General features: G+C 43.7%; 1 long non-coding RNA gene across 1 annotated transcript; it reads right to left on the bottom strand.

Annotated features, from left to right (window-relative positions):
• Window positions 1–1,249: 1,249 nt before the first annotated feature.
• On the bottom strand, window positions 1,250–23,984 carry LOC138750739 (uncharacterized). Its single transcript, XR_011349490.1, has 3 exons — window positions 23,800–23,984; window positions 9,125–9,266; window positions 1,250–1,589 (listed from the first exon to the last, which is right to left on the bottom strand). It is a non-coding gene; the product is annotated as an uncharacterized lncRNA (long non-coding RNA).
• Between the last annotated feature and the right edge of the window lie 279 nt (window positions 23,985–24,263).

Genomic DNA, 24,263 nt, shown 5'->3' with positions numbered 1-24,263 from the left:
TGTCCTGGGTAAACTTGTACCTCTCACTTTGTTCATTTTAGATTGGTCACAGTGTTCGAGCTACCAAAAGAAAATAGACACCCACACCGAGAGCAGTTCAGTTTAAACAAATGTTTATTACAAATTCAAAAGCTGATTTCAAACTACAATATGCAAGCCCTTCCCAATTATACTTATCAACGCCTGGACTGGTCCCAACTGCCGAAGCAAGGCAATGACTGCACACTTGTAATAGGTTGTCGGGGCACCGGTAGCAACTTCTCCACCTCCCTCAACCGGGACGTTAGCTGGACTCTAGAAGTTCTTCTTGCTGAAAGATGTTGCCACCTCTCGGAGAGTCTCAAACTTCAGCAGTGGGATGGGATCATGGCTTACATTACCCAAAAACTGCTTAACTAAGCATTTATTCCCAGCACAGTAAGAAAGATAAGCAAGCAAGCTAGCATGTTAGGCTTCTAATAAATAACATAATTTTCAGCTTATCACTTTGAATACAATGGTTATTTTGCATCAAGGCTAGGCCTCTGACAGTCTGTGACCAAAACAAGCAGGAAGATTAAAAGTTCTTGGTACACAGATGTCCTTTTGTCAGATAACTGCATCTCTGGCCCCTCGGTGGAATTTGGCTTAAGTCTGCTGATTGTAAAAAAAAAGCAGGTTCTCAGCCTTGCAGAAGCAAAGGTTGCAAAAGTAAAAAAAAAACATGGTTTAAATCTTCCATTACATTCCCCTCCCCATACCCCTGCCCATTACCCTCCCCATTTCCTTCCCCCGCTCGCCTCCCAGTTCCCCTCCCCCTTTCCATTCCCCTACTCCTAACTCTAACCCCTAACAAACCCTAACCTTAACACTACCGATACCCCCTATCACTACTCCACATCCCCTAACTCTACCCCTATCACATCCCCTAACTCTATCTTTACCCCTACGCCATGCCCTAACCCCAACCCTAATACTACCCACCTTCCTCTAACCCAAACACTCACCCCTCCTCTACCTCCTACTCCTACCCCCTTCCCCTAAACCTAATACAAACCCACTTCCCCAAACTCTAAACCTAACCCTAAACCTAGAACTAATTCTAGCCCATGTCTCCTAACCCTAACCATGATGTTACCTCTATCCCGGCCCAAACCCTTACTCTCACCCAACCCAAGCCTAAACCCTACCCCTATCCCCTACACCAATCCCCTTCCCCAAACCATACCACTTATCCCTATCCCATACCCACACCCCCAAGCCTACCCCTTACTCACCCCGCTTCCATTACCCTCTTTCTCCTACCCCCCCTTCCCCTACCACTCCTTCCCCTAGGTTAGGGTAGGAAGGAAAGGGGGAAGGGGAAGGGGAGGTGAAGGGAGGAGGGCTTGGGTTAGGGCATAGGTGTGAGGGAAGGGGTTTGGGATGGAGGAGGTATAGGGGAGAAAGGGGGCGTGGGTGAAGGGACATGGAAGATGCAGGGAATGGGGTTGGCAGGGCCAGAGGGAAAAGAAGGGGAGAGATTCAGGCATCATGATGTTGTCCGTCCTCTGTTCAGCTGGAATGCGAGGTTTTTCTGGACTCGTGTCTTGTCTCTGAGATCACTCCTCCTGGGAAGAGAAATACCAGTGATAGAGATGCTGTCTCCGAGGCCTGATCATAATGATTTTGGAGGGTCCCAACTCTTCCCCCATCACTCCCCTCCCTACCCCTTCACACTAGGGCTTTCCACTTCCTCTGCTTTACCTGAGGAAGTGTGTTTTCGAGAAAAGCACAATCTATCTGTGCAGAGCTCAGAGCACCATGTCCCTATCAGGCAACACCCTGGTTCACCACTACATGGCAGCAAGGTGCTGGACAAATCATGGATGGATCGGTCGAGTCCCTTCAGCTGACCCATCTGAACCAACCCCACAACAATATTACCCTTCCCTCCCTCACACCAGTACCCTCTGTTTTTCTTTTATTCCTGTCCCCATGTTAAAATCTTTTTTATGCCTTTTTTGGACCAACCTCCTTTAAATCAAATATTATAACAATTAATATCAAATCACAATGTTACAGTGTTTACAAATATATGTTGATAACATATAAAAAAAGAAAAGAAAGGAAAAGAAACTAAGATACTACTGTAGCAGCGGCTACTCTGTTACTGAATGACCTCACAACCAGACGGGTTGAATTCAGTGAGCAAAAACTCCTTTATTCAGGTCTGCCTGGCTGGTCTTATGCTCCCATCCCGGACCTGGCTGAGAAGCACACCGGAGGCCCTGACGTCGCTGGGGGGTCACGTGGGCCGCAGGTAGCGGGCTTCTGAGTCTGGTGCCGAGGTCAGGGAGAAACCCCCGACATCGCCATTTTGGCTGGCTGCCCCGCCACGTGCGTGACATGAGGGGCTGGATCGCCTGCCTCATGGCTTGCCGCCACACAGCCCCCCCAGAACCGGCGCCAATGGCCTTTTTTGCCGGGCGGCCTCGCTTCTTGGGTTGAGCCGTGACCACTGGCTCGTTGGGGTCGAGGTGTGCTGTCTTTAATCTGTTCACAATAAACAGTTCCCTCTTACCACTGATGTCTGGTGTGAGGGTGGATCCCGAATGCTGGATGACTCTGTACGACCCTTCATGTGGTCTTTGAAGGAGTGCTGTGGAAGGGCCTCATCTGATAAAAACATCCTCTGCGGAATACAGCTCACTGAGGATGTAAGAGGCCTGTGTGCCAAGTCTGGGCGGTGATCGGGGTGTGAAGGATTCCAACTGGGCCCGGAGGCGAGGAAGTAAACTGTGCGGTGACTGTTGCAGGTTGTGAGGTGCATTGATAAACTCACCAGGCAGGGCTAGTGGTTTACCATAGACCAGATCAGCAGATTACATCTACAGGTCTTCTTTGGGGGTCGAGCGGATTCCCAGGAGTACCCAAGGCAGCTCATCCACCGAGTTGGGGCCGGTGAGGCAGGCCATAAGTGCCGACTTAAGGTGGCGATGCAATCGTTCGACCAGTCCATTGGCAAGTGGGTGATAGGCCATTGTGTGATGAAGCCCAATTCCCAGTCTGTTGGTGAGCTGTGCCCAGAGTGCAGAGGTGAACTGCGTGCCACATTCGCTGGTGAGGTGGACCGGGACGCCGAACCAGGTAACCCAACCGGTCAAAATTGCTTGGGAGTAGGAGTCCGTGGAGGCATCTGGCATCAAGATCACCTCAGGCCAACGAATGGTGCAGTCTACCACTGTGAAAAGGTAACAGTTACTTCAGGAAATGGGTAAGGGGCTTGCAATGTCCACATGTATGTGGCTGAAACGTTCTCGGACGTGTTCAAAATCCTGCATGAGCATTCTGGTGTGGCTGTGTAACTTGGAAAGCTGGCAATGGGTGCAGGTTCTGGCCCAGTCCACAATCTGCTTTCGAAGCCCGTGCCAGATGAAGTGTTCTGCCACCATATGAACCTTGGACCTGATGGAAGGGTGGAAAAGGTCGTGGATATGGTGAAGATTTGCCTGCGCCACTGCTGGGGAACCATTGGATGCATCTCCTCGTCGGACTTCTGATCCGGGACAAGCTGGTCGTAGTCTAGGCTGGGTATCAGCGAGCAAATGGCCGGTTGGGACAGTGCTTCAGTGACCACATTGTCTTTCCCGACCTTGTGCTGAATGTGAGTGGTGAACTCCGATACAAAGGACAGGTGACGGTGTAAGAGGGCTGACCAGGGATCTCTAGCTATAGCGAGAGCCTGAGTGAGGGGTTTGTGGTCGGTATAAATTGTGAAAGGCCTCCCCTCCAAGAAATAGTGAAAATGAGGCACAGCAAAGTACATGCGTAGCAACTCAGTTGAAAGCACTATACTTGCTGTCTGGTGGATGAAGAAGTTGGCTAAAGAATTCCAGTGGTTTCCACTGTCCATTAACCTGCTGCTCCGAGACAGCACCAATGGTATTGGCAGAGGCATTGATGGAGAGCACCATAGGAAGGTCGGTGCGTGGGTGGAGGTGCAGGGTAGCCTTCATGAGGGCAACTTTCGTGGCTTTGAATGCCCTGTTGGACACTGGAGTCCAGGCGAGTATCTTGTCCTTGGCGAAGAGTGGCTGCATGATGTGTGCAGCTCCTGGAATGAATCGGTGATAGAAGTTGACCATACCTGCAAACTCTTGTAGCCCCTTGAGGTTGTCCGGGCATGGAAAATCTCTGATTGCAGTGACCTTCATAGCAGCTGGTGTAGCTCCTTCGGCCATGATGATGTGGGCCAGAAACTGCATGGACTCTTTCCGGAACTGGCATTTGGCCAGGTTGATTGTTTGGCGAGATTCGGCCAGTCGGGAGAAGAGGGTGTGCAGGTGAGACTTGATTTGTGCCCAGTCTCTGCTGGCGACAAGAATGTCATCCAGATAAATGAACATGAAATTCAAATCCCTGTGCACTGTATTCATGAGGTGCTGGAAGGTCTGGGTGATGTTTTTGAGCTTGAAAGGCATGCATAGAAATTTGAACAAGCCGAAGGGGGTGATGATGGCCGTGTTAGGGATGTCTTCAGGCTACAATGGGATTTGATGATACACGCGCACCAGATTGACCTTGGAGAATAACCTCGCGCCATGCACATTGGCCGTAAAATCCTGAATGAGAGGGATGGGGTAACGGTCAGGTACTGACGTGTCATTAAGCCATCGATAATCTCTGCAGGGGCGCCAGCCACCAGAGGCTCTGGACCAGGTGGAGCGGCGAGGCCCCAGTTCCTGCAGATGCGAGAACTCCTCTTTCGCTATCTGGAGCTTATCCGGCAGGTTTAACAGTAATGTACAATAAACTGTGTCAGATACTGTGACACGAGGTTCACAATGCGGAGAATATTTAACAGTGATATATGGTAGACTTTGGCAGTTACTATGACATCAAGTTCACAGTAGTGAGAAGGTTTAACAGTAGTGCATGATAAGCTGTGGTAGATACCGTGATACCAGGTACACAGTTGGAACAAGGTTTTATGGTGATGTAATATTAACTGTGGCAGATAAAGTGACACCAAGTTCACATTGGGGAGTTTATGGTGATGTACAGAAGACTGACGCAGATACAGTAACACTGCATTCACAATGAGGAGAAGGTATATCAGTGATGTACAATAAACTGTGGAATATACTGTGACTCCAAGTTTACAGTGGGGAGAAGGTTGAACTCTGGTGTATGATAAACGGTGGGAAAAACAGTGAAAAATGGGTCAACGAGGGGAGAATGTTTAACGGTGATGTACAGTCGACTTTGGCAGATACTGTGACACCGTGTTCACAGTACTGAGAAGGTTTAACAGAGATGTATTGGAGAACAAGGCAGATTCTGTGACTCCGGGTTTACTGTAGTGAGAAGGTTTTAAAATGATGTACAATAAACTGTGGCAGATACTGTGAAATCTGGTTCACAATGGGGAGGAGGTTAATGGTGATATACGGGAGACTACGTAGATACGTTGATACTGGGCTCAAAGTAGGAAAAAAAAGCTTTATTGGTGATGTATGGGAAACTGAGACAGTTACTGTGACACCAGGTTCATAGTGGGGAAAATGTTTAACAGAGCTATACGATAATCTTTGGTGAATACAGTGACACCAGCTTCACATTGGGGAGAATGTTTAACGGTGATGTACAATAAATTGTGGCAGATACAATAACACCAGGCTCAAATTGGGGAGAAGGTTTACTGATGATGTACAGTAGACTTTGGCAGACTCTGTACACCAAGTTCACAGTAGTGAGAAGGTATAATAGTGATTTACGATAAACTATGGCAGATACAGTAAAAACGGTCTCACACTTGGGAGAAGGTGTAATGGTGATGTGTGGTAAACTTAGGCTGATACTTTAACACCAAGTTAACAGGGGGAGAATATTTAATGTTGATTAAAGGTAGACGGAGGCAGAAACTGAGAGACAGGATTCAGAGGAATGTGAAGGTTTAACAGTGATTTACTATAAACTGTGTCAGATACTGTGACAAGATGGCGCAGAGGGTAGACGTGTGGTTCCACCCTTCCCCAGTTAGATTATTAAATGCTCAATTTTCAAAGTTGTAAAAGTGATTAAAAATACTGTTAATAGACTTTTGAATAGTGGAGGATCGAAATAGCTGCAAATGTGAAAAAAAGTGAAAACTCAGTTACAGAAGAAATTACCTTACAAAAGTGTTGAAGAATTGAGGCCAAGTTCAAGTTGAAGCAACGGAGTCATTGACTGGAGTCCCCAAGCCTCAGAGGATTCCTGCCCGGCTAAGTATTTTGTCAGCACCATTTGCGCTATCGCAAGATGGTGCCAGCTCAGCAATTAGTTCAGCGGTTTCGACTCGTGAGCTCATGAACACAGGAGTGAGGGTGGGCCAGCTGAGCGACGACAGGCCCGTGAGCCTGCAGTATTGCCTGATGGTCAGGAGAGGTACAGTGTAGCATCAGAAGATGCACCTGCGCAGTCGGTGGCCCTACCGGGCATGCACAGTGCGTCGAGGGTCCACAAACCTTTGGAGAAGGTGTGGGCTGTGAGGGAGCCTGAGCGACAGTGAACTGACGAGGTCGCACACTGTTGTCGGGTGTCCAGACCTGCAGCAGCACCGGAAGAGGACCTATTGCTATGGAGGAAGAAGATGCTCAACTTCATTAGAATTTGAAGAACTGGGGACTGAGGCAAAAGACGGTCGGCCTCAAAGGGAGGTGATGGATCCTGGACTGGATTCTGTGTTTCCAATTCTGGAAGGGATTGCTCAGCTCATGGAAGATATGTCAAATATATCAATGCAGATGACTCATCAGATGACTCAAGGATTTTCTGAAATGAAAACTCAAACGAACACTGTGTTTGAAGAAATAACTTTCATGAAGCAAGATATTAATGTAGTTAAGAGTGATGTTACGAGATGGACATGATCAGTGGATACTGTGCAAGATCATTTTAAAAAGATTGAGGAGGCTTTCTTGAATGCAAGAGTCACGTAGAGCGTAATAGAGAAAAAATGGAAATAGTGGAAGATCCTTTTGTAGATTGGGGGATTCAGAAGAAGGAATTATTGAAGAAGTTTGACTCATTAGAAAACCAAAGTCGTAGAAATAATGTTAAGATAGTAGGTCTTCCGGAAGATATGCAAGGTTTGGATCCGGTGAAGGTTTTGAAGAAATGGATCCCAGAAGTGTAGGGCATGTAATTCGTTCCAGATGGACTGGAATTAGATCGAGCGAACAGAGCGTTAAGGAAAAAACCGTTTCTAGGCCAATTACCACAAGCAGTTTTGATTCACTGTTTTAAATATCAAGACAGAGAGATGATCCTCCGATTGGTGGTGCAGAAAACACGGCAAAATCAGGCTCCACTGATGGTTCAAAATAATAGGGTTTTTTTTAAATGCAGATCTGAGTCAAGAAGTTATCAGAAGAGACCGAGAATTTAATTCAGTCTAAGAAGTATTGTGGCGAAAGGGAAATAAATTTGCTTTTCGTTATGCGGCAGTATTGAAAGATTTTTTGGGGAATTTTCAATCTCAGTTTTTTGAGAATGACCATGATCCTTTAATATTCATTGTCAGATGTTCGAGGAAATGGGCGATCGTCACCATTGTCACTGAAGGGAAGGGTCAATGGGAATGGAAATGGGAAGATTGGAAAATATGGAAAGAATGGCAAAAAGTTGAATTGATGCAAAGTCTTCTCGATATTGAAGATCCGGAACAATCAGTGGGACTGGAATCAGTGGGTTGAATGTTTTTGTTTCAGTACTTTGTGAAAGTCTGACTGGGGGTGGGTGACACTGAGTCCTTTAGTCACCTGCCACTTGTGGACTTCACCACACCCAGATTTTTAGGGGGCTACTACTTTTGAGTAGCTTGTTTTGAGATTGATTTTTCTCTTTTTTTTGGAATTTTTAAAATAGGTGGGGATTCGAGACTTAGAAAGGGAGCATTATTTTATAGTAGGATTCACATTTGTGAGAAGGTTTAACAGTGATATACTATGAACTGTGTCAGATACTGTGACACCAGGTTAACATGGGGATCAGATTTAACGGTGATGTACGGTATGTTGAGGGAGTTAATGTGACACCAGATGCACAGTGGGGATAAGGTTTAATGGTGATGTACTGTAGACTGAGGCAGATACAGTGACACCAGGTTCAGAGTTGTAGAGGGTTTAACGATGATGTACGGTAGACTGAGACAGATACTGTGACACTGGGTTCACAGCAGTGAGAATGTTGAATAGTAATGTCCGATAAACTGTGTCAGATACTGTGTCGTCAGGTGCACAGTGGGTATAAGGTTTAACGATAATGTACGGTAGACTGAGTCAGATACTGTTACTCCAGGTTTTCAGTAGTGAGAAGGTTTAAAAGTTATGTACAATAAACTGTGGCAGGTACTGTGAAAGCAGGTTTACTATGGATATAAGGTTTAACGGTGATAAAAAATTAAACTGTGGCAGATAAAGTGACAGAAGTTTCACAGTAAGAAGAAGGTTTAACGGTGATGTAAAATAAAATGTGGCAGATAAAGTGACATCAGGTTCACATTGGGGAGAGGTTTAATGGTGATGCACGGAAAATTGAGGCAGATACTGTGACACCAAATTCACAATGGGGAAAAGGTTTATCAGTGATGTACGCTAAACTGTAAAATATACTGTAACCCCAGGTTCATGGTGGGGAGCAGGTTTAGCAGTGATCTAAGATAAATTGTGGAAGATACTGTGACCCCCAGGTTCACAGGGGTAATAAGGTTTATCAGTGTTGTATGATAAACTCTGTTAGATACTGTGACCCCAGGTTCAGAGTGGGAAGAATGTTGAAGGTGATGTACAGTTAACTTAGACAGATATTTCTGACACCGGATTCACTGTAGTACGAAAGTTTAACAGTGATGTACAATAAATTCTGGCATATACTTTGACATCAGGTTCATATTGGGGAGAAGGTTTAACGGTGAGGCAGATACTGTGACACCAGGCTGATTGTATTGCTCATTTATCTAAATTACAACATCTAATTTAGATGCTTCATTTTTTTTGTGGCAACTTCAAAACATTCCATGAACTTCAATTCTAATCAGATTTTGTTCATTTAAATAGGTCACCACTAAAACCCCAAATCGTTTGGTCTCTAAAGTACGCTGCACAAAATTAAATTTTACTTGGGTTTGGTTTCAACGGCACTTCATTCTGCTTCATTATTTTTTCAGTCCCTTGTTTTGTACTTTCTGCTTTGCCCAGCAGATTCGCCAAATGGGCATCCAACTCTGTCTTCTCAGCTTGACCCAACGTCTCCTCTTTAAACTTAAGCAAACCAAGGAGACTAAAGTTAATATTTTCACATTTGCTTTTTCAAACACAAAAATGACGCTGTGACTTGCAGTTTCACATCATCATCCCACTTGCTAAACTTGCAAGCAACTGCACCGCATCCTACAGCTGGAAAATTGCAAGAGAACTGCTTGGTTAAAGCAAAGATTCCACCCCATCACCCCATTAAAGGCCTCCAAGTTAACAACAGATAGCAACCTGAAAGTTAAATACAAAGATCTGCATCAGGAAGATTAATGGACTTTAAAAAAAAATCATTTCCACTATTGAAAGAAAACTCCTCAGGGAACACCAGGCTCTTGTTGAACAATTCCTGTTGTATTCCTCAAAATGGTTTGAATCTTGATTTCAAGCAGTATCATTTGGTGAGATTGGTTGGTCCAGAACAAACCCTGCCCACACACTCCCTTAAATACCTGCAAAGTCCTGGATCAGCTCTGCTCCATGCTAAAGCTATCAGAGCTTTTCTGATGATATAATGGTTTTCAGATGCTGGTTCGTTGAGCACAAATAAACACTAATGCTTCCCTGAATAACACACCTCTCTCTGAAAACCAACAAGAACCTTCCCGAGTGGTAATCATTCACCTTTCGAGCACCAAAGTCTGGTGAACTTTTTATATGTTCAATTCTGTATAAGAATGGCCTGCATACAGTGGACTTGGAGGAATGAGAAGTGAGATTGGACTGTGAACCAAAGAACTTTTCTGAACTTACACACACATTACACACACGTGCACTTAGAATTAGAAGTGGGCTAAGTTAGGTAAAGTAATTTAGTAAAATAGTGATAAGTTAAAGTGTAATTCTGTTTTCATGTTGAAAGATAATTAAAATCAACTTTTATTTAAGCAACCGTTTGTCTTGGTGAATATCTATTGCTGCTGGGTTTTGGGATCCTCTGGTCTCGTAACACAGCACCAAGCTTCAGAACAACCCGAATTCTTTAGGTTGTGATAATTGTCCATAATTGGGCCCCGGCATCTTTTGCAAGTTATTATTTGACTCTTTAATAATTTTTTGTAAATTTCAACACGACATAATATCATTTAACTGTTGTGTTTGTGTCATTGGAGAATTCCCTTTCCATTCAATCAGGTTTAGAGTTTTGGGTGCCATATTTGAGAAAAGATGTGCTGGTGTTAGAGAAGGTCAAAGATGATTTACTGGAATGATATCAGGAATGAAAGGGTTAGTGTATGAGGAACAATTGTCGACTCTTCGACTGTACTAGTTGGAGTACAGAAGGGTAAGGGGGACCTCAGAGGCATTTCAAATGCTGGAAGGCCTGGACATTGTACATATGGCAAAGATGTTTCCCATGGTAGGGGATTCTAGGACAGGAGAGCATAATTTCAGGATAAAAGGGTGTCAATTTAAAAGAAATGAGGAAAAAATTATTTTGTCAGTGGGTCATGAATCCATGGAACTGAGGTAATTGGGTTTATTTAATACAGAGATTGACAGGTATTTGATTAGTTAAGAAATCAAGGGTTATGGGGAGAGAGATGGGCAGTGGGGCTGAGTGGAAGAATAGTGGAACAGACTCGAAGGGCCTACTTCTGCTCCTATATCTTGTGACCTATATCCTGCTGGAGACCTAGACAACCTTCCTCTTGTATTCCATTCTTATAAAACAGTCTGCGTCATGAGTTTATGTCATGTGAAACCATTTCCGATCGAATCCCATGTTACAAATGACCCACACTCCTCCGGGACATTTATTCTCATGTTATGCCATTTTAGCCAATTCAATAAGGTAGCTAAAGACAGCTGCGTTTGTCTTAATGCAAATTCTACATTGACAGGACTACAGCTTCCTCATTTTAAAAATTAGTATCGAGCAGCTCAAATGAGATTTCTTCCTTCTTTTTTTGAAAGGGAAAAAATTGCCTTGTGTTAAAATTGAATCAAATAAAATAGGAGAGAGGAAAACCAGAAGAATCTATATCCAAGTGGGAATTGAAATTAATGGTTGGAGATAAAGATAAACCATTGTTGAAACATTTGATTAATATATGGAATCAAATAAATGATGAAATTGGTGTAAGTGGATATACAAATCCTCGTCTCTTTTTCAAAGGATCATCAATTTCTGAATAGCTGGTTTCGTAAGGGAATTATAAATGTTGAAGATTGTGATGAAAGGGGTAAAATAATGTCATTTGAGCAACTGAGAAATAAATATCGTATAACTCATCACAATCTTTTTTGCTCTTTCCAACTAAGGACATATTTGAAGGATAAGTTAGGACCAACCATGTTGTACTGAAATAGAAATTCCTTATAAAGAGGAATTGTTAAAATGTTTACTTCGATAATGTATTCTTTATTACTAGTAGGAACTTTTAAATGAGGAGTTCATAAGTCTAGACAAATGTGGGAAATGGATTTTAATGTTGTAGTAATGTATGATATAAATTAGTTCAATATAATTGTTTTTACATCAGTCATGGAGCAGATGTCAGCAAGGATTTTATCTGAAAGCTACACCTGGAATCAGGTGACTCAGGCAGTTGGATATGAAAAGCACTGTAGGAAGCTGATTTGGCAATAGAGATCACTTGATCAAGGGGAGATGTATTAATTCACTTCAACTCAGCAGTCTGGAACTATTGACCAGAGTTCCACACTACAGCAGTGAGGAAGGAATTCACAACTCGTTTTTCTTCTACAGTTACTTCTTACACTAGAGAAATTGATTAGAATAAAATCAGAATTATCAGATTAATGTTTTAGGTGTGGTGAAGATGTGGCAACTTTCTTGCATTAAACTTATCTTTGCCCTAATGTAAGATCTTTTTAGGGAGAATTATAAATTTTTTGGAACAAGCTACAGCAGATGTTTTTCCGCAAAATCAAACTTTATTTTTATTAGGAAATATTGAATGAACAAGGCCCAAATTAAAACTATTAATATATCAATTGAAATTTGTTAAATTAGCCTTAGTGGTGATGAGGAAATGTATTGCATTACTTGGAAATCAGATATATTTTTAGGGATGCCAAGATGACATGCAAACATTCAAAGTTGTATTCTTTTGGAAAAAATTACATATAGCTTGAGAAATATATACTCTATGCTTTTCCAAATTTGGCACATGAATATTCAAATATTAGGCTTCAATTTGTAATAATGCCCTTTCCATCCCTCTAGACATGGGAGATTCTCCTCTAAGTTGTAAAATTTTAATTTAGATGTGTTAAATTTCCTCGGCACCGCGAACTCTAGGGAAGCGAAGGACTAGGGCAGGGCACCAGAAAACAAGAAGACCAAACCCCATCAACATCTTAGAAGCAGAAGATTCAATCCACAGGTCAGTGACAATGGAAGCAGACCAGTGAGGGGTTCTGCAGCTGAAGGAACCACACAGGTGACAGGCTGTTGGTGACTTGAGGAGAGGAACCCACGCAGGCTGTGGGCTTCTGCATAAAGCAGTCAAGGAACTCACACCAGTCCGTGGATTCCTAGAGACTGGTTGAAGACTGGCTAAAAGGGTGTCAGACCTGGGATATGAGTGGGTGCTGAAGGGTTCCTAATCGTGTCAGAGGTTCAAAACTGGAGCTCGCATAACCAATGGCTTGGATTGGTCTGTGAGCATTGAAAGAGAATCCACAGACCCTCAGTGACTTGGCCCAGGATTCGGAATGGTGGGGGTGGGGGAGAGTGACTCTCATTTCCTTCCTTCTCTGGCTGCAAGAGGCATTTCAGGCAATTTCTGCCAATGGAGAATCTGTCTGTCTTTCAGCAAGAAAAAATCAATTTTGTGTGATATGACACATTTTAAATACATGACAGTAAATTGCCTCCTGAAATAGTGAGAGAGGTTCAAGTTTCAAACTATTATAAACTCCACTCACCAGAGCTACCTGGATTATACCTCTTCCCACTTATTTTTTTGCAAGGACACCATTGATTTTATCACAACTCCTCTGCTGCATCTGTCCTATGACAGATTATCTATATTTTATATTGTATGTAGATATGTTTTTGAAGGATAGATTGTAGGAGTCGTGTAGGTCACAAACAAATACAAACACTTTGCAAAACAGCTCTTACTTAAAATGCAAGACCTTTGCCGAGAGTGAGTCATGCAGGCGCTCAGATCCGCCGAGAGCCTTTGCAAAGATTGTTTTGCTAAATAATTTCAAAAGCAGGTGCAAAATGGAATATTGTTTTTAAAACAACATATTATTGGACTCAGAAGTTTACTGTTCTAAGAAGGTCATGTGCTTTTTCAAGCAGAGAGGAGACACCAAATAGGCTTTTTGCTAAAAGAGAGAGAGTGAGAGATGGCAAGCTGGCATCTTGTTGAAACCCCATTTTGAAGACGGGTTGTGAGTTCTCAGTTCAGCCTGTTGAAAAACCTTGTTCTACATACAAGAGGAAATGGCTGGCTAGAAATGGTGTTTCACCTGAAATAAGGGAAACAAAAGGAACTCAATGGTGACCTGCAGAAGAGGTTATCATTTGGAAAACTCTGATGGTGAAAGTTTCTTTGGCAAGACACCAAAGTGGCTGATCAGAGGGAATCAGTTTTTGTGTGTCCAATGAGCAAGAAATCCCTCTCTGAAACCAACAAGAGCATTCCTGGAGGGTAAACATTTACTTTTAAGCACCAGAGCTTGGTCAAAAGTCATAAATGTTGAATTCTGTGCACAGTATAAGAATTGATAGATACCGGTGAACTTGTAGGAGTGTCAAAGAACTTTATACACTTTACATACACCTGTGCTTAGAATTAGAAAGGGTTAATGTTAGGCAGTTAAATTAATAGTGATAGTTTAAAGTTTGATCCTGTTTTTTTTTGTTTCAAGGAAATTAAAAAGACATTTGTTGAAGTATCCATTTGTCTTGGTGATTTTCTATTGCTGCTAGGTTTTGGGGTCCTCTGGGCCTGTAACAATCCCAAGTTTATGTCCTCAGACCAGGATACCCAAAATGTCTTATTTCTTCAATAATTGCCGATTCCCCCATACAGTCATTGATAAAGCCTGCACCCATATCTCCAATTATCTTTTTGCCTTTACCCCACCTCCTTTCCGGCAGAACACGGACAGAATCCCGCAGATTTCTCACTTACCACCCATCAGCTGCCACATCTGACACGTTATCCTTGGACACTTCGAACTTCAGCACCATCCTCTAACCTGCTACATCTAACCCGCTCCACTCATATCTTTTTTTCATAGGTGCACGTCTTTCTGTGACTCCCTCGACGGCACTTCCCTCTCCACCTACCACCACCTGATGCACTCCCCATTGGAATTGCAGAAATTGCCAAACTTGTCCCTACATCTCCTCTCACCTCCATCCAATCAGGCCTTCCAGGTGAGGCAGAGCTTCACGTGCACTCCATCCAACCTAATCTAATACATTTAGTCGACTCAGTTGACCTCAATATCAGCAAGACCAAATACAGACTGGGTGGCCATTTTGCTAAACACATGCGCTCTTGAGCTTCCTGTGACCTACCATATCAATTCTAGAACCCTTCCAGCAACATGTCTGTTGGCCCCATCCTTCGCCAGGGTGAGGGCAAACAATCTTAAAGAAAACACATTATATTCCTCCTGGGTAGCCTTAAACTCTATAGCATGAACACGAATGTTTCTAATTTAAGCAGCCACTCACCTCTGTCTGATTTCACTGTTTCCATCTCTTGATCTACTGCCCATTTGAATATAATTACTCCTTTAAGGCAGAAGACTTGACAGTGGTGTTTTCCCCATATAGTTTACATAGATACATAGAAGATAGGAGAAGGAGGAGGTCATTTGGCCCTTCAAGCATGCTCCGCCATTCAATGAGATCATGGCTGATCTTAAAGTGCAGTACCCCGTCCCCGCCTTCTCTCCGTAACCCCTAATTCCCTTATACTGAAGAAATATATCTAATTCCCTCTTAAATATATTCAATGAACCTGCCTCTACTGCCCTCTGTGGCAATGAATTCCACAGATTCACCACCCTCTTGGTAAATAAATTCCTCCTCATCTCAGTCATAAATGGTTTGCCTATTATCCTCGAACCATGGCCCCGGGTTCTGGACTCCCCCACCATTTGAAACATCCCTTCCGCATCCATTCTGTCCAGTCCTGCCAGAATTTTATATGTCTCTATGAGATCCCCTCTCAATCTTCTCAACTCCAGCGAGTTCAATCCCAATTTGCGCAATCTTTCCTCATAAGTCATTCCTGCCATTCCAGGTATCAGCCTGGTGAATCGCCTCTGCACTCCCTCCATTGCAAGAACATTCTTCCTCAGATAAGGTGACCAAAACTGCACACAATACTCCAGGTGTTGTCTCACCAATGCTCTGTACAGCTGCAGTAAGATATCCTTATTCCTATACTCAAACCCTCTTGATATGAAGGCCAACATACCATTTGCCTTTTTAACCGCCTGCTGTACCTGCATGCTCACCTTCAGTGACTGGTGCTCAAAAACCCCCTAGGTCTCTCTGCACTTCCCCATCTCCCAATCTATTGCCATTCAAATAGTAATCTGCCCTCTGGTTTGTATTACCAAAGTGGATAACCTCACATTTATCCATATTGTAGTGCATTTGCCATGTATCTGCCCAGTCCCCCAATTTATCCAAATCACACTGGAGCTTCCTGACCCCCTCTTCAGTGCACACTAGCTTAGTGTCGTCTGCAAATTTGGAGATATTACATCCAATCCCCTCATCTAGATCATTAAAGTAAATTGTGAACAGTTGGGGTCCCAATACAGATCCCTGTGGCACCCCACTGGTCACCGCCTGCCACTCAGAAAATGAGCCATTTATCCCAACTCTCTGTCTTCTATCTGCCAGCCAGTTCTCAATCCACATCAATACCTTGCCCCTAATCCCATGAACCTTGATTTTGCATGCCAGACATTTATGTGGGATCTTATCGAAGGCCTTTTGGAAGTCCAGGTACACCACATCCACTGGCTCTCCCCCATCTATATTACCTGTCACCATCTCAAAGAATTCCAATAGATTTGTCAAGCACGATTTTCCTTTTGCAAATCCATGTTGACTCTGTCCGATCCCTTCTCTGCTAGTCATAGGCTCCGCTATTACATCCTTAATAATGGATTCCATCATTTTGCCCACTACTGATGTAAGCCTCACCGGCCTATAATTCCCTGCTTTTTCTCTACCCCCCTTTTTAAATAGTGGGGTAACATTAGCTACCCTCCAATCCATGGGCACTGATCCTGAGTCTATTGAGTTCTGGAAAATAATTCAGAATGTCCACTTCCTTAAGTACACGAGGATGTAGATTATCAGGCCCTTGGGATTTATCGGTCTTCAATCCCTTCAATTTCCCCAAGACCATGTCCTTAGAGATACTGATTTCTTTCACCTCCTCCCTTACATTAGTCTCTATGTTTCCCAACATCCTCGGGAGGTTATTTGTATCCTCTCTTGTGAAAACAGAACTAAAGTAAGAATTTAATTGGTCTGCCATTTCCTTATTCCCCATTATATATTCCCCTGATTCTGACTGCAAGGGACTGTGAGAGATGAGAAAAACTGACATTGCAATATGAACATGAAGAAATGAAGAAAATAAAATTGATACATAAGTAAATGAATGAAGCCAGTGCAAACAACATGAGACATGGATATTAGAAGGCAGGAAGCTGACACTGTCTGAGTAAGATAAGAATCTCCTACACCAGCAAGTTCACTGAATGAAGGAGAGAAGGACAGACAATTGAGAATAGAAGTAGAGTTAGTCTGAACGAGATAAGGGTCGCCAAGCCCCAGATAGAATTAACAAGGCTTGCATAAATAATTAGAAGACCTTAGACAGTATTAGCAAGTTATACATCTATAATTAGTAAGCCATACAACAGATTTTTCAAGTATGCATATTTAACTAGTAAACCCTAGACAAGATTAACGAACCCTCCAGATGAAGGGACTGTAGCCCTGAGAGTCGGGAAGGTGTGAATGGGGACAAGGGCTAGGATGTGAATAAGGACAATGGGAATAATGGCATAAGAAGACACCGACAGGATACTCCCTGGTCCTCCAAGTATACTGAAACTGCACGTAGGCAGGAAGGATTGCCTCTGCCAAACCCATCCAGGGGGCAGAAGAATGTAAGGGGGAGGGTATTCTGATACTGAAATTTACTGTATAAAAGTTGGGTGAGCCCCAGTGTATGTGTGTATTCCCAGGGTAAGGGGAAGCACCCAACTTTGCATTGTTGTTGTAATAAATGTTCTTTGTTCTCAATATTTGTCTCGAGCAATTTCTTTAAAGGTACTTCTATTTCTAACAAATGGGGGCTCGTCCAGGATCACACTCCCTCCACTGACAGAGTGCCCGACGACGAGAGTAGGTGCATCCCAGCTGATTCAGCTGGACTCACGGACGACGGGTGGCTGGTCAGTGGAAGAAGCGAGTGATATCCGAGAAGAGGCATTGAGAACAAACAACGGAAAATGTTAAGGAAGCGCGCTAGAGCCTTGTTACTGGAACCCGGTAAGAGGAATTTTACTTGCCTATCAGTATGGGAAATATGGGTAGCAAGGAAGAGAGTCCTGGTAAAGGATGTGAGGATCAGATAACTACACACAGCCCGCTTGGGTTGATGTTATCTGACTGGGGCACGGGAAGGACCCGTGGAAAGGACAAACTGACCATGGTCAGGTATTGTTGTAGGGACTGGGTTAAATACCCGATAAAAGGGAGCTCCGTGTACTGGCCAAAACTCGGATCCGAGGATGACTGGATGTGTCAACCTTTGAACATCTGGCTCTATCAAAACCAGAGAGAGAACCTAGAGAGCAAGGAATATGCAGCCTGCTGGCTTAGTGGATCGTGTGATCAATTGGTTTTGAAAGAAAAAGAGTACAGGGACAAGAGAGATGAGGAACCTTTTGTCCCTGAACCACAAGGGTGGGATGTGCTACATTCCCTCTCTCCACCTTATGTTCCTCCTATGCCGGCTCCTATCTTTCCTCCCACTCCTATAACCTACCCTTCTGCACCTTCCCCACCTCCCCCACCACTAGAGAAGAGAGAAGAGAGCAGGAGTGGTATGATGACTCGCTCACAAAGCACTCGATTACCACCCCCGTTCAGAACAGTGTGAGACTCTTCAGGAAGAAAGGGCAGAGCCCCCCAATCCATCTCCCAGGGGGCAGGAACCCAGACTTAATAAGCCAGAAACCAACTGGATGCAACCCCTGCGGGAAGTTCCCGTAGGAGAGGGTCTCGGTTTCATAAATGTGCCCCTGACCAGTACTGAAGTGTGTAACTTTAAGAAAGAACTCACCTCCCTGATAGAAGATTCCCAGGGATGTGCCGAACAGTTAGACCAATTTTTGGGACCAAATCTATATACTTGGGAGGAGTTAACATCTATCTTTAGGACCCTGTTTACTTTGGATGAGCGTGGAATGATCCGCCAGGCAGGGATTAAAGTCTGAGATAGGGATCACCAAGGGGGACTAGATGTGGTACCAGGAGAAACTAAATTCCCCTTGGCAAGACCTAATTGGGATAAAAATACCAATGACGGTCGGGTATTGATGGAAGAGTACAGGGTTAATTTGATAAGAGGAATCAAGGTATCTGTCCCAAAGGGACAGAATTTCAAGAAAGCCTTTGAGGTTCCCCAAGGTCCCGACGAGACCCCCTCCGCATTTCTGAATAGATTGCGCACGGCAATACAGCAATATGGGGGTCTCGACATAGAATCCCCAGCAGGGCAACAATTGGTACTAACTGGTTTTGTTACCAACTCAGCCCCAGACATTAGAAGAAAATTACAAAAAACAGAAAATTGGCATGAGCAAGGAATTACCCAGCTACTACAGATTGCACAGAAAGCATTTGTCCAGAGGTCTGAAGATAAGCAAATAGGGAAGGCAAAAACATTAATCCAAGCAGTCAGAGAGGTAGTAGATGAGCGACATAAAAAGGATAGGGACTGTGTGCCAGCTCCTGTATGCGGTGAGGGAAGCCACGGGTGGGGAAGTGCGGACCCCAGTGGATGGAGGAGTAGAGGAGGATTCCGGGGACGAAGACCCTTCCCGGGGCATCTTAGAAACCCAAGTAGAGATTGGGAAATGGGAACATTTGTCTGTTTCCATTGTAAAAAGGAAGGACACTTTAAAAAGGATTGCCCACTGCGAGCCAGGGACACACGATCCTATGCCCTGATGGAAGCAGATTATGAATAGGGGGGTCACGGTTCTCAGTCAATACACACTGTGGGGCTGCACGGAGAACCATTAGTTAATTTATGCATAGGACCCCACAGTGACAACATGATATTTTTAGTTGATTCTGGAGCAGCCCGATCTAGTATTTTACACCAACCAAAGGGGGTTAAAATAGAAGGGACAATGATAGTTTCGTGGGTGGGAGGAAGAGACTTCACAGTCCCTGTATTAAGAGAGGTCAGAATCCAAATGGGAAATAAGGTAATAGTAGAGGATCTTCTACTACTTCCCCAGGCTGGAGTATGCTTATTAGGATGAGACTTACAGGACCAATTGGCTATCGGTACCAGACCACTAGAATCAGGCATCGGGGTTCAATTTTATATTTTAAGCGAGGAAGATCGAGAACTTATCAATCCAAGAGTATGGGCAGAAAAAGGCAATAGAGGAGTTTTAGACGTTCCTCCCCTCCAAGTTACTTTAAAAGACTCGCAACAAACAATTAGAAGAAAACAGTACCCAATTCCTCTGGCTGGCCGCAAAGGTCTGCAGCCCGTAATTGACCAGCTGCTTAAGGATGGTATACTCGATCCTTGTATGTCACCCTTTAATACCCCGATTTTACCTGTCCAGAAACCAGACGGTACCTATCGATTAGTACAGGACTTAAGGGAGTTGAACAAAATCATTCTTACCCGTCACCCTGTTGTACCTAATCCCTATACGATCATGAGTAAAATCGATCCCCATAGTAAATGGTTTAGTGTGATTGACCTCAAAGATGCTTTCTGGACCTGTCCGTTAGCAACAGAAAGCAGAGACATGTTTGCCTTTGAATGGGAAAACCCTTTTACTGGACGTAAAAATCATTACCAGTGGACTGTCCTTCCTCAGGGCTTTACAGAATCTCCAAATTTATTCGGTCAGGTCCTGGAACAGATACTAGATGAGGCTCCTCGGAGAGACAATTGTCAGCTAATACAATATGTAGACGACTTGTTAATTATTGGAAGAACATACGAATTGGCTAAAGAATTTACTGTTGCACTTTTAAATTTTTTAGAAAAAAAAGGTCTTAGAGTGAGCGAATCCAAATTACAATTTGTTCAATCAGAAGTTAAATACTTAGGTCATCTGGTAAGTCAGGGAACTAGGAAAATAAGTCCAGAGAGGATACGTGGTATTCTGCAGATTCCCCCTCCCAAAAATGCCAAGGAACTTAGGAAATTCCTTGGCTTAGTGGGATTCTGTAGAATCTGGATGGAAAATTATTCTAGCCTTGTCAAATTTCTTTACGATAAACTCACGATTATAGAAACCAAAGCTCTAGTCTGGACAGACGATGAGATTAAAGATTTTGACTTCGTTAAACATAGCCTTACGCGTGCCCCAGTCTTGGCACGACCCGACTTAAATAAGCCTTTTGATTTATACACTAATGCCAAAGGAGGTGTAGCCACCGGAGTACTAACCCAGGACAGGGCAGGCTATAGACAACCAGTGGCTTTTCTATCAAAGATTTTAGACCCCATTTGTCGTGGCTGGCCAGAATGTGTACAAGCCATCGCAGCCACTGCTGTTTTAGTTGACGAAGGATGGAAAATTACTTTCGGCGCCCCTATGATAGTTCACACCCCTCCCACAGTCCACAATATTCTCTTACAACGTGCTGGGAGATGGCTCACGGACCCTAGAATTTTAAAATATGAAACGATCCTAATGGATAGGGATGATTTGCTCACGACTAAAACCCTTAACCCAGCAGCCTTCCTCATTGCTCCAAATTTGGACAATTCCACAAATGAATTAGAACATGAGTGCTTAGAAGTCATAGATCTACAAACCAAAATTAGGGAAGATCTAACTGATATCCCTTTAAAAGAAGCTGAAAGGTGGTTTATTGATGGCTCTTCACGATGCATTGCAGGAACTCGCGAAAGTGGGTATAGTGTAGTGGATGGGAAGCAAGGACTAGTGATTGAAGCCGATCGCCTCCCTGGTCATTGGTCAGCGCAATCCTGTGAATTATACGCCCTATGTAGAGCACTCCACGGCTTAGAGAACAATATAGACATTATCTACACTGACTCTAAGTACGCTTTTGGTGTAGTCCACACCTTTGGGAAGATCTGGAAAGAACGGGGAATGATAACTGGTAAAGGACAGAAGTTAGCCCATGAACACTTAATTGTCCAATCCCTAGATGCTCTGACACTCCCGACTGAAATAGCCGTAGTACATGTCCGAGGACATCAAAGTGGTGACAGTCCTGAAGCTCACGGCAACAGACAGGCTGATGCAGCTGCCAAACAGGCTGCACTTGCGGAAAAGATTCACATCCACCTATTACTGCCCAAACCACTAGAGATTATAAAAAGCCCCATCTTTTCACGGGAAGAGGAGGTCTCAATGAAAGATCAGGGATTTCGCCAAACTGCCGATGGGTTGTGGTGGACAGCAGACGGACGTCAAGTCCTTAACAAAGCATTAGCCCGCCAAGTGGTAGATCAGCTACACCAACAGACACATTGGGGAACTCAGGCGCTTGTTGGTGCCTTTCTACGATCTTTATACTGCTCCGGTATATATACAATTGCTAAACTTACTACTCGCAGCTGTCCGATCTGTCAGAGAATCAATAAGAAATCTATGCGCCCTGTAATGCCTGGCGGTCGCGACATCGCAGTTTGCCCGTTTCAACGCATACAAGTTGATTTTACAGAACTTCCTAAAATTGGTATTTACAAATATCTTCTAATCATGGTAGATCATTTTACACGATGGGTTGAAGCTTTCCCCACCCCGAATGATCGAGCTCTCACTGTAATCGGAATACTTATTGAATCTGTGATTCCAAGATATGGTCTGATTCAAACCATTGATTCAGACCGAGGAACACATTTTACCTCTCAGGTTCTCCAGGGTGTCTGCAAGAAACTGGGAATAGACTGGCAACTACATACCCCATGGCACCCCCAAAGTTCAGGTCGAGTTGAAAGAATGAATCAAACTTCGAAAAATCAACTCACTCGACTTCATGAAGAGACTGGCCTCTCCTGGATTAAATCTTTACCATTAGCCCTGCTTAGAATTCGCACAGCCCCTCGTAAAGACCTTGCAGTCTCACCATACAAAATGATGTTTGGACTTCCATTTATGGGATTCCACACTGATACCCCTATCCCTGAGGCTAATGATCAATACATTTCAAAATTTCTACAGGGTCTTTCTACTTCGATACATGACCTGAAACAGAAGGGATTATTAGCCCAAACTCCACCCCTGGAATTTCCTATCCATTCTATTAAACCTGGTGATTAGGTTTATGTCAAAGCATGGCAAGATAACCGATTGAAACCTGCCTGGGATGGTCCTTACTGTGTACTTTTGATTTCAGACGCTGCCGTGCGAACAAGAGAAAAAGGCTGGACCCACATCCAACGGATTAAACCAGCTACCAAACCACAGGATCAAGACAGTCAAACTCAACCCTCCACCTGGCGTGCAGTGCCTCATCCTTCTGACCTGAAACTTACACTACGCCGTGAAAAAGTGCCGTAATGTTGTTTTTATTCTTTATTGTATTGTTTAATTGTTGCTTCTCCATTTCTGGGACTTCACTTAATTACTCGCAATGTATTAAGTCCTCCTGGAATAGGGGCAGCAGAGGTCACAATTTTTTTCCTTTAGAGTTTAGACAAAGTGTAGATTTAGTTTTTAGCCATAGTAAGATATGTTTTAATAAGGGATTCCAATACGGACCAGGGGACCAGAACAGCTGTAGAGACCATCACTTAACTTCCCACATAGATATTAAAGGTATGAGTTCTAAACCTGTAGCACAAAGAGAGCGATATGACACAGACACACTGAATGTCAGTAACCAATGCACCTGTCAGAGAGAGAGAGAGAGAAGACTTTTGCTAATGTACACAGACAGGCTTCGACTCACAACTTCAATTCTACTCAGACTGTTACACACATCTCTAATCGTAATGCACAATCCTCCCCAGCCTGGTCTTTTCTCAAACATCCTTTGGGTTCCGCCGGCATTTACAATCCTTACTACTGCATCGTTAAGGGAAGTTCCAGTTATAAACGGCAACAGCGGCTACAGATCGCTAATGCTCCTTGCCATCTGAAACATCTAATCAGACTCCATGCAGCCTTGGGCATTATCATCCAACGCAACACAATGGCCCTGAGGTTACGGGCTGAAGATAAACAACGTTTACCAGACACACTTCAACAACACCGCCTGCCTCTCGATTACAGCTTCGCTGCTGAACGCAGCACTTGTGAAAGACTCCTTAAAGACACTACTCACAACGGGCAGGCAGTTAAGAACACTTCTTCAGGACGTCAAAAAACTTCCCATGCCCAGGGACAGACTTTGCAACCTCAGTCCTCTGCGGGATGGACTGGACTTTTCACCGGTTACTGGAATCTGATACTCGCAACCCTTTTAACAGCTGGACTCATTACTCTCACCATCTTACTGCTTCCCTACATACAGACTCTAAGTACGCTTTTGGTGTACGCTAAGTACCCTTTCGTCAGAACACTTACACCCAAAGGATGTACGATTCTCAACATCTTTCTGAGGACATGGAAACTGCTATCCGTTTATTGACCAGCTGGGAAAACCAACAAGTTCCACTTTACCGCATCAGTAATACAGATCTAAAAGAAAACGGAGGATTGTGAGAGACCAGTAACACTGAGATCAGTAACACTGATCATTGCGTGAGATCAGTATTACTGATCTAAAAGAAAAGTGAGGATTGTGAG

Source organism: Narcine bancroftii, unplaced genomic scaffold (genome assembly GCF_036971445.1).
Source record: "Narcine bancroftii isolate sNarBan1 unplaced genomic scaffold, sNarBan1.hap1 Scaffold_247, whole genome shotgun sequence".
Classification (NCBI taxonomy): Eukaryota; Metazoa; Chordata; class Chondrichthyes; order Torpediniformes; family Narcinidae; genus Narcine; species Narcine bancroftii.
Note: the sequence above shows the minus strand (reverse complement) of the source record. Positions and strands in the feature narration are given on the sequence as shown.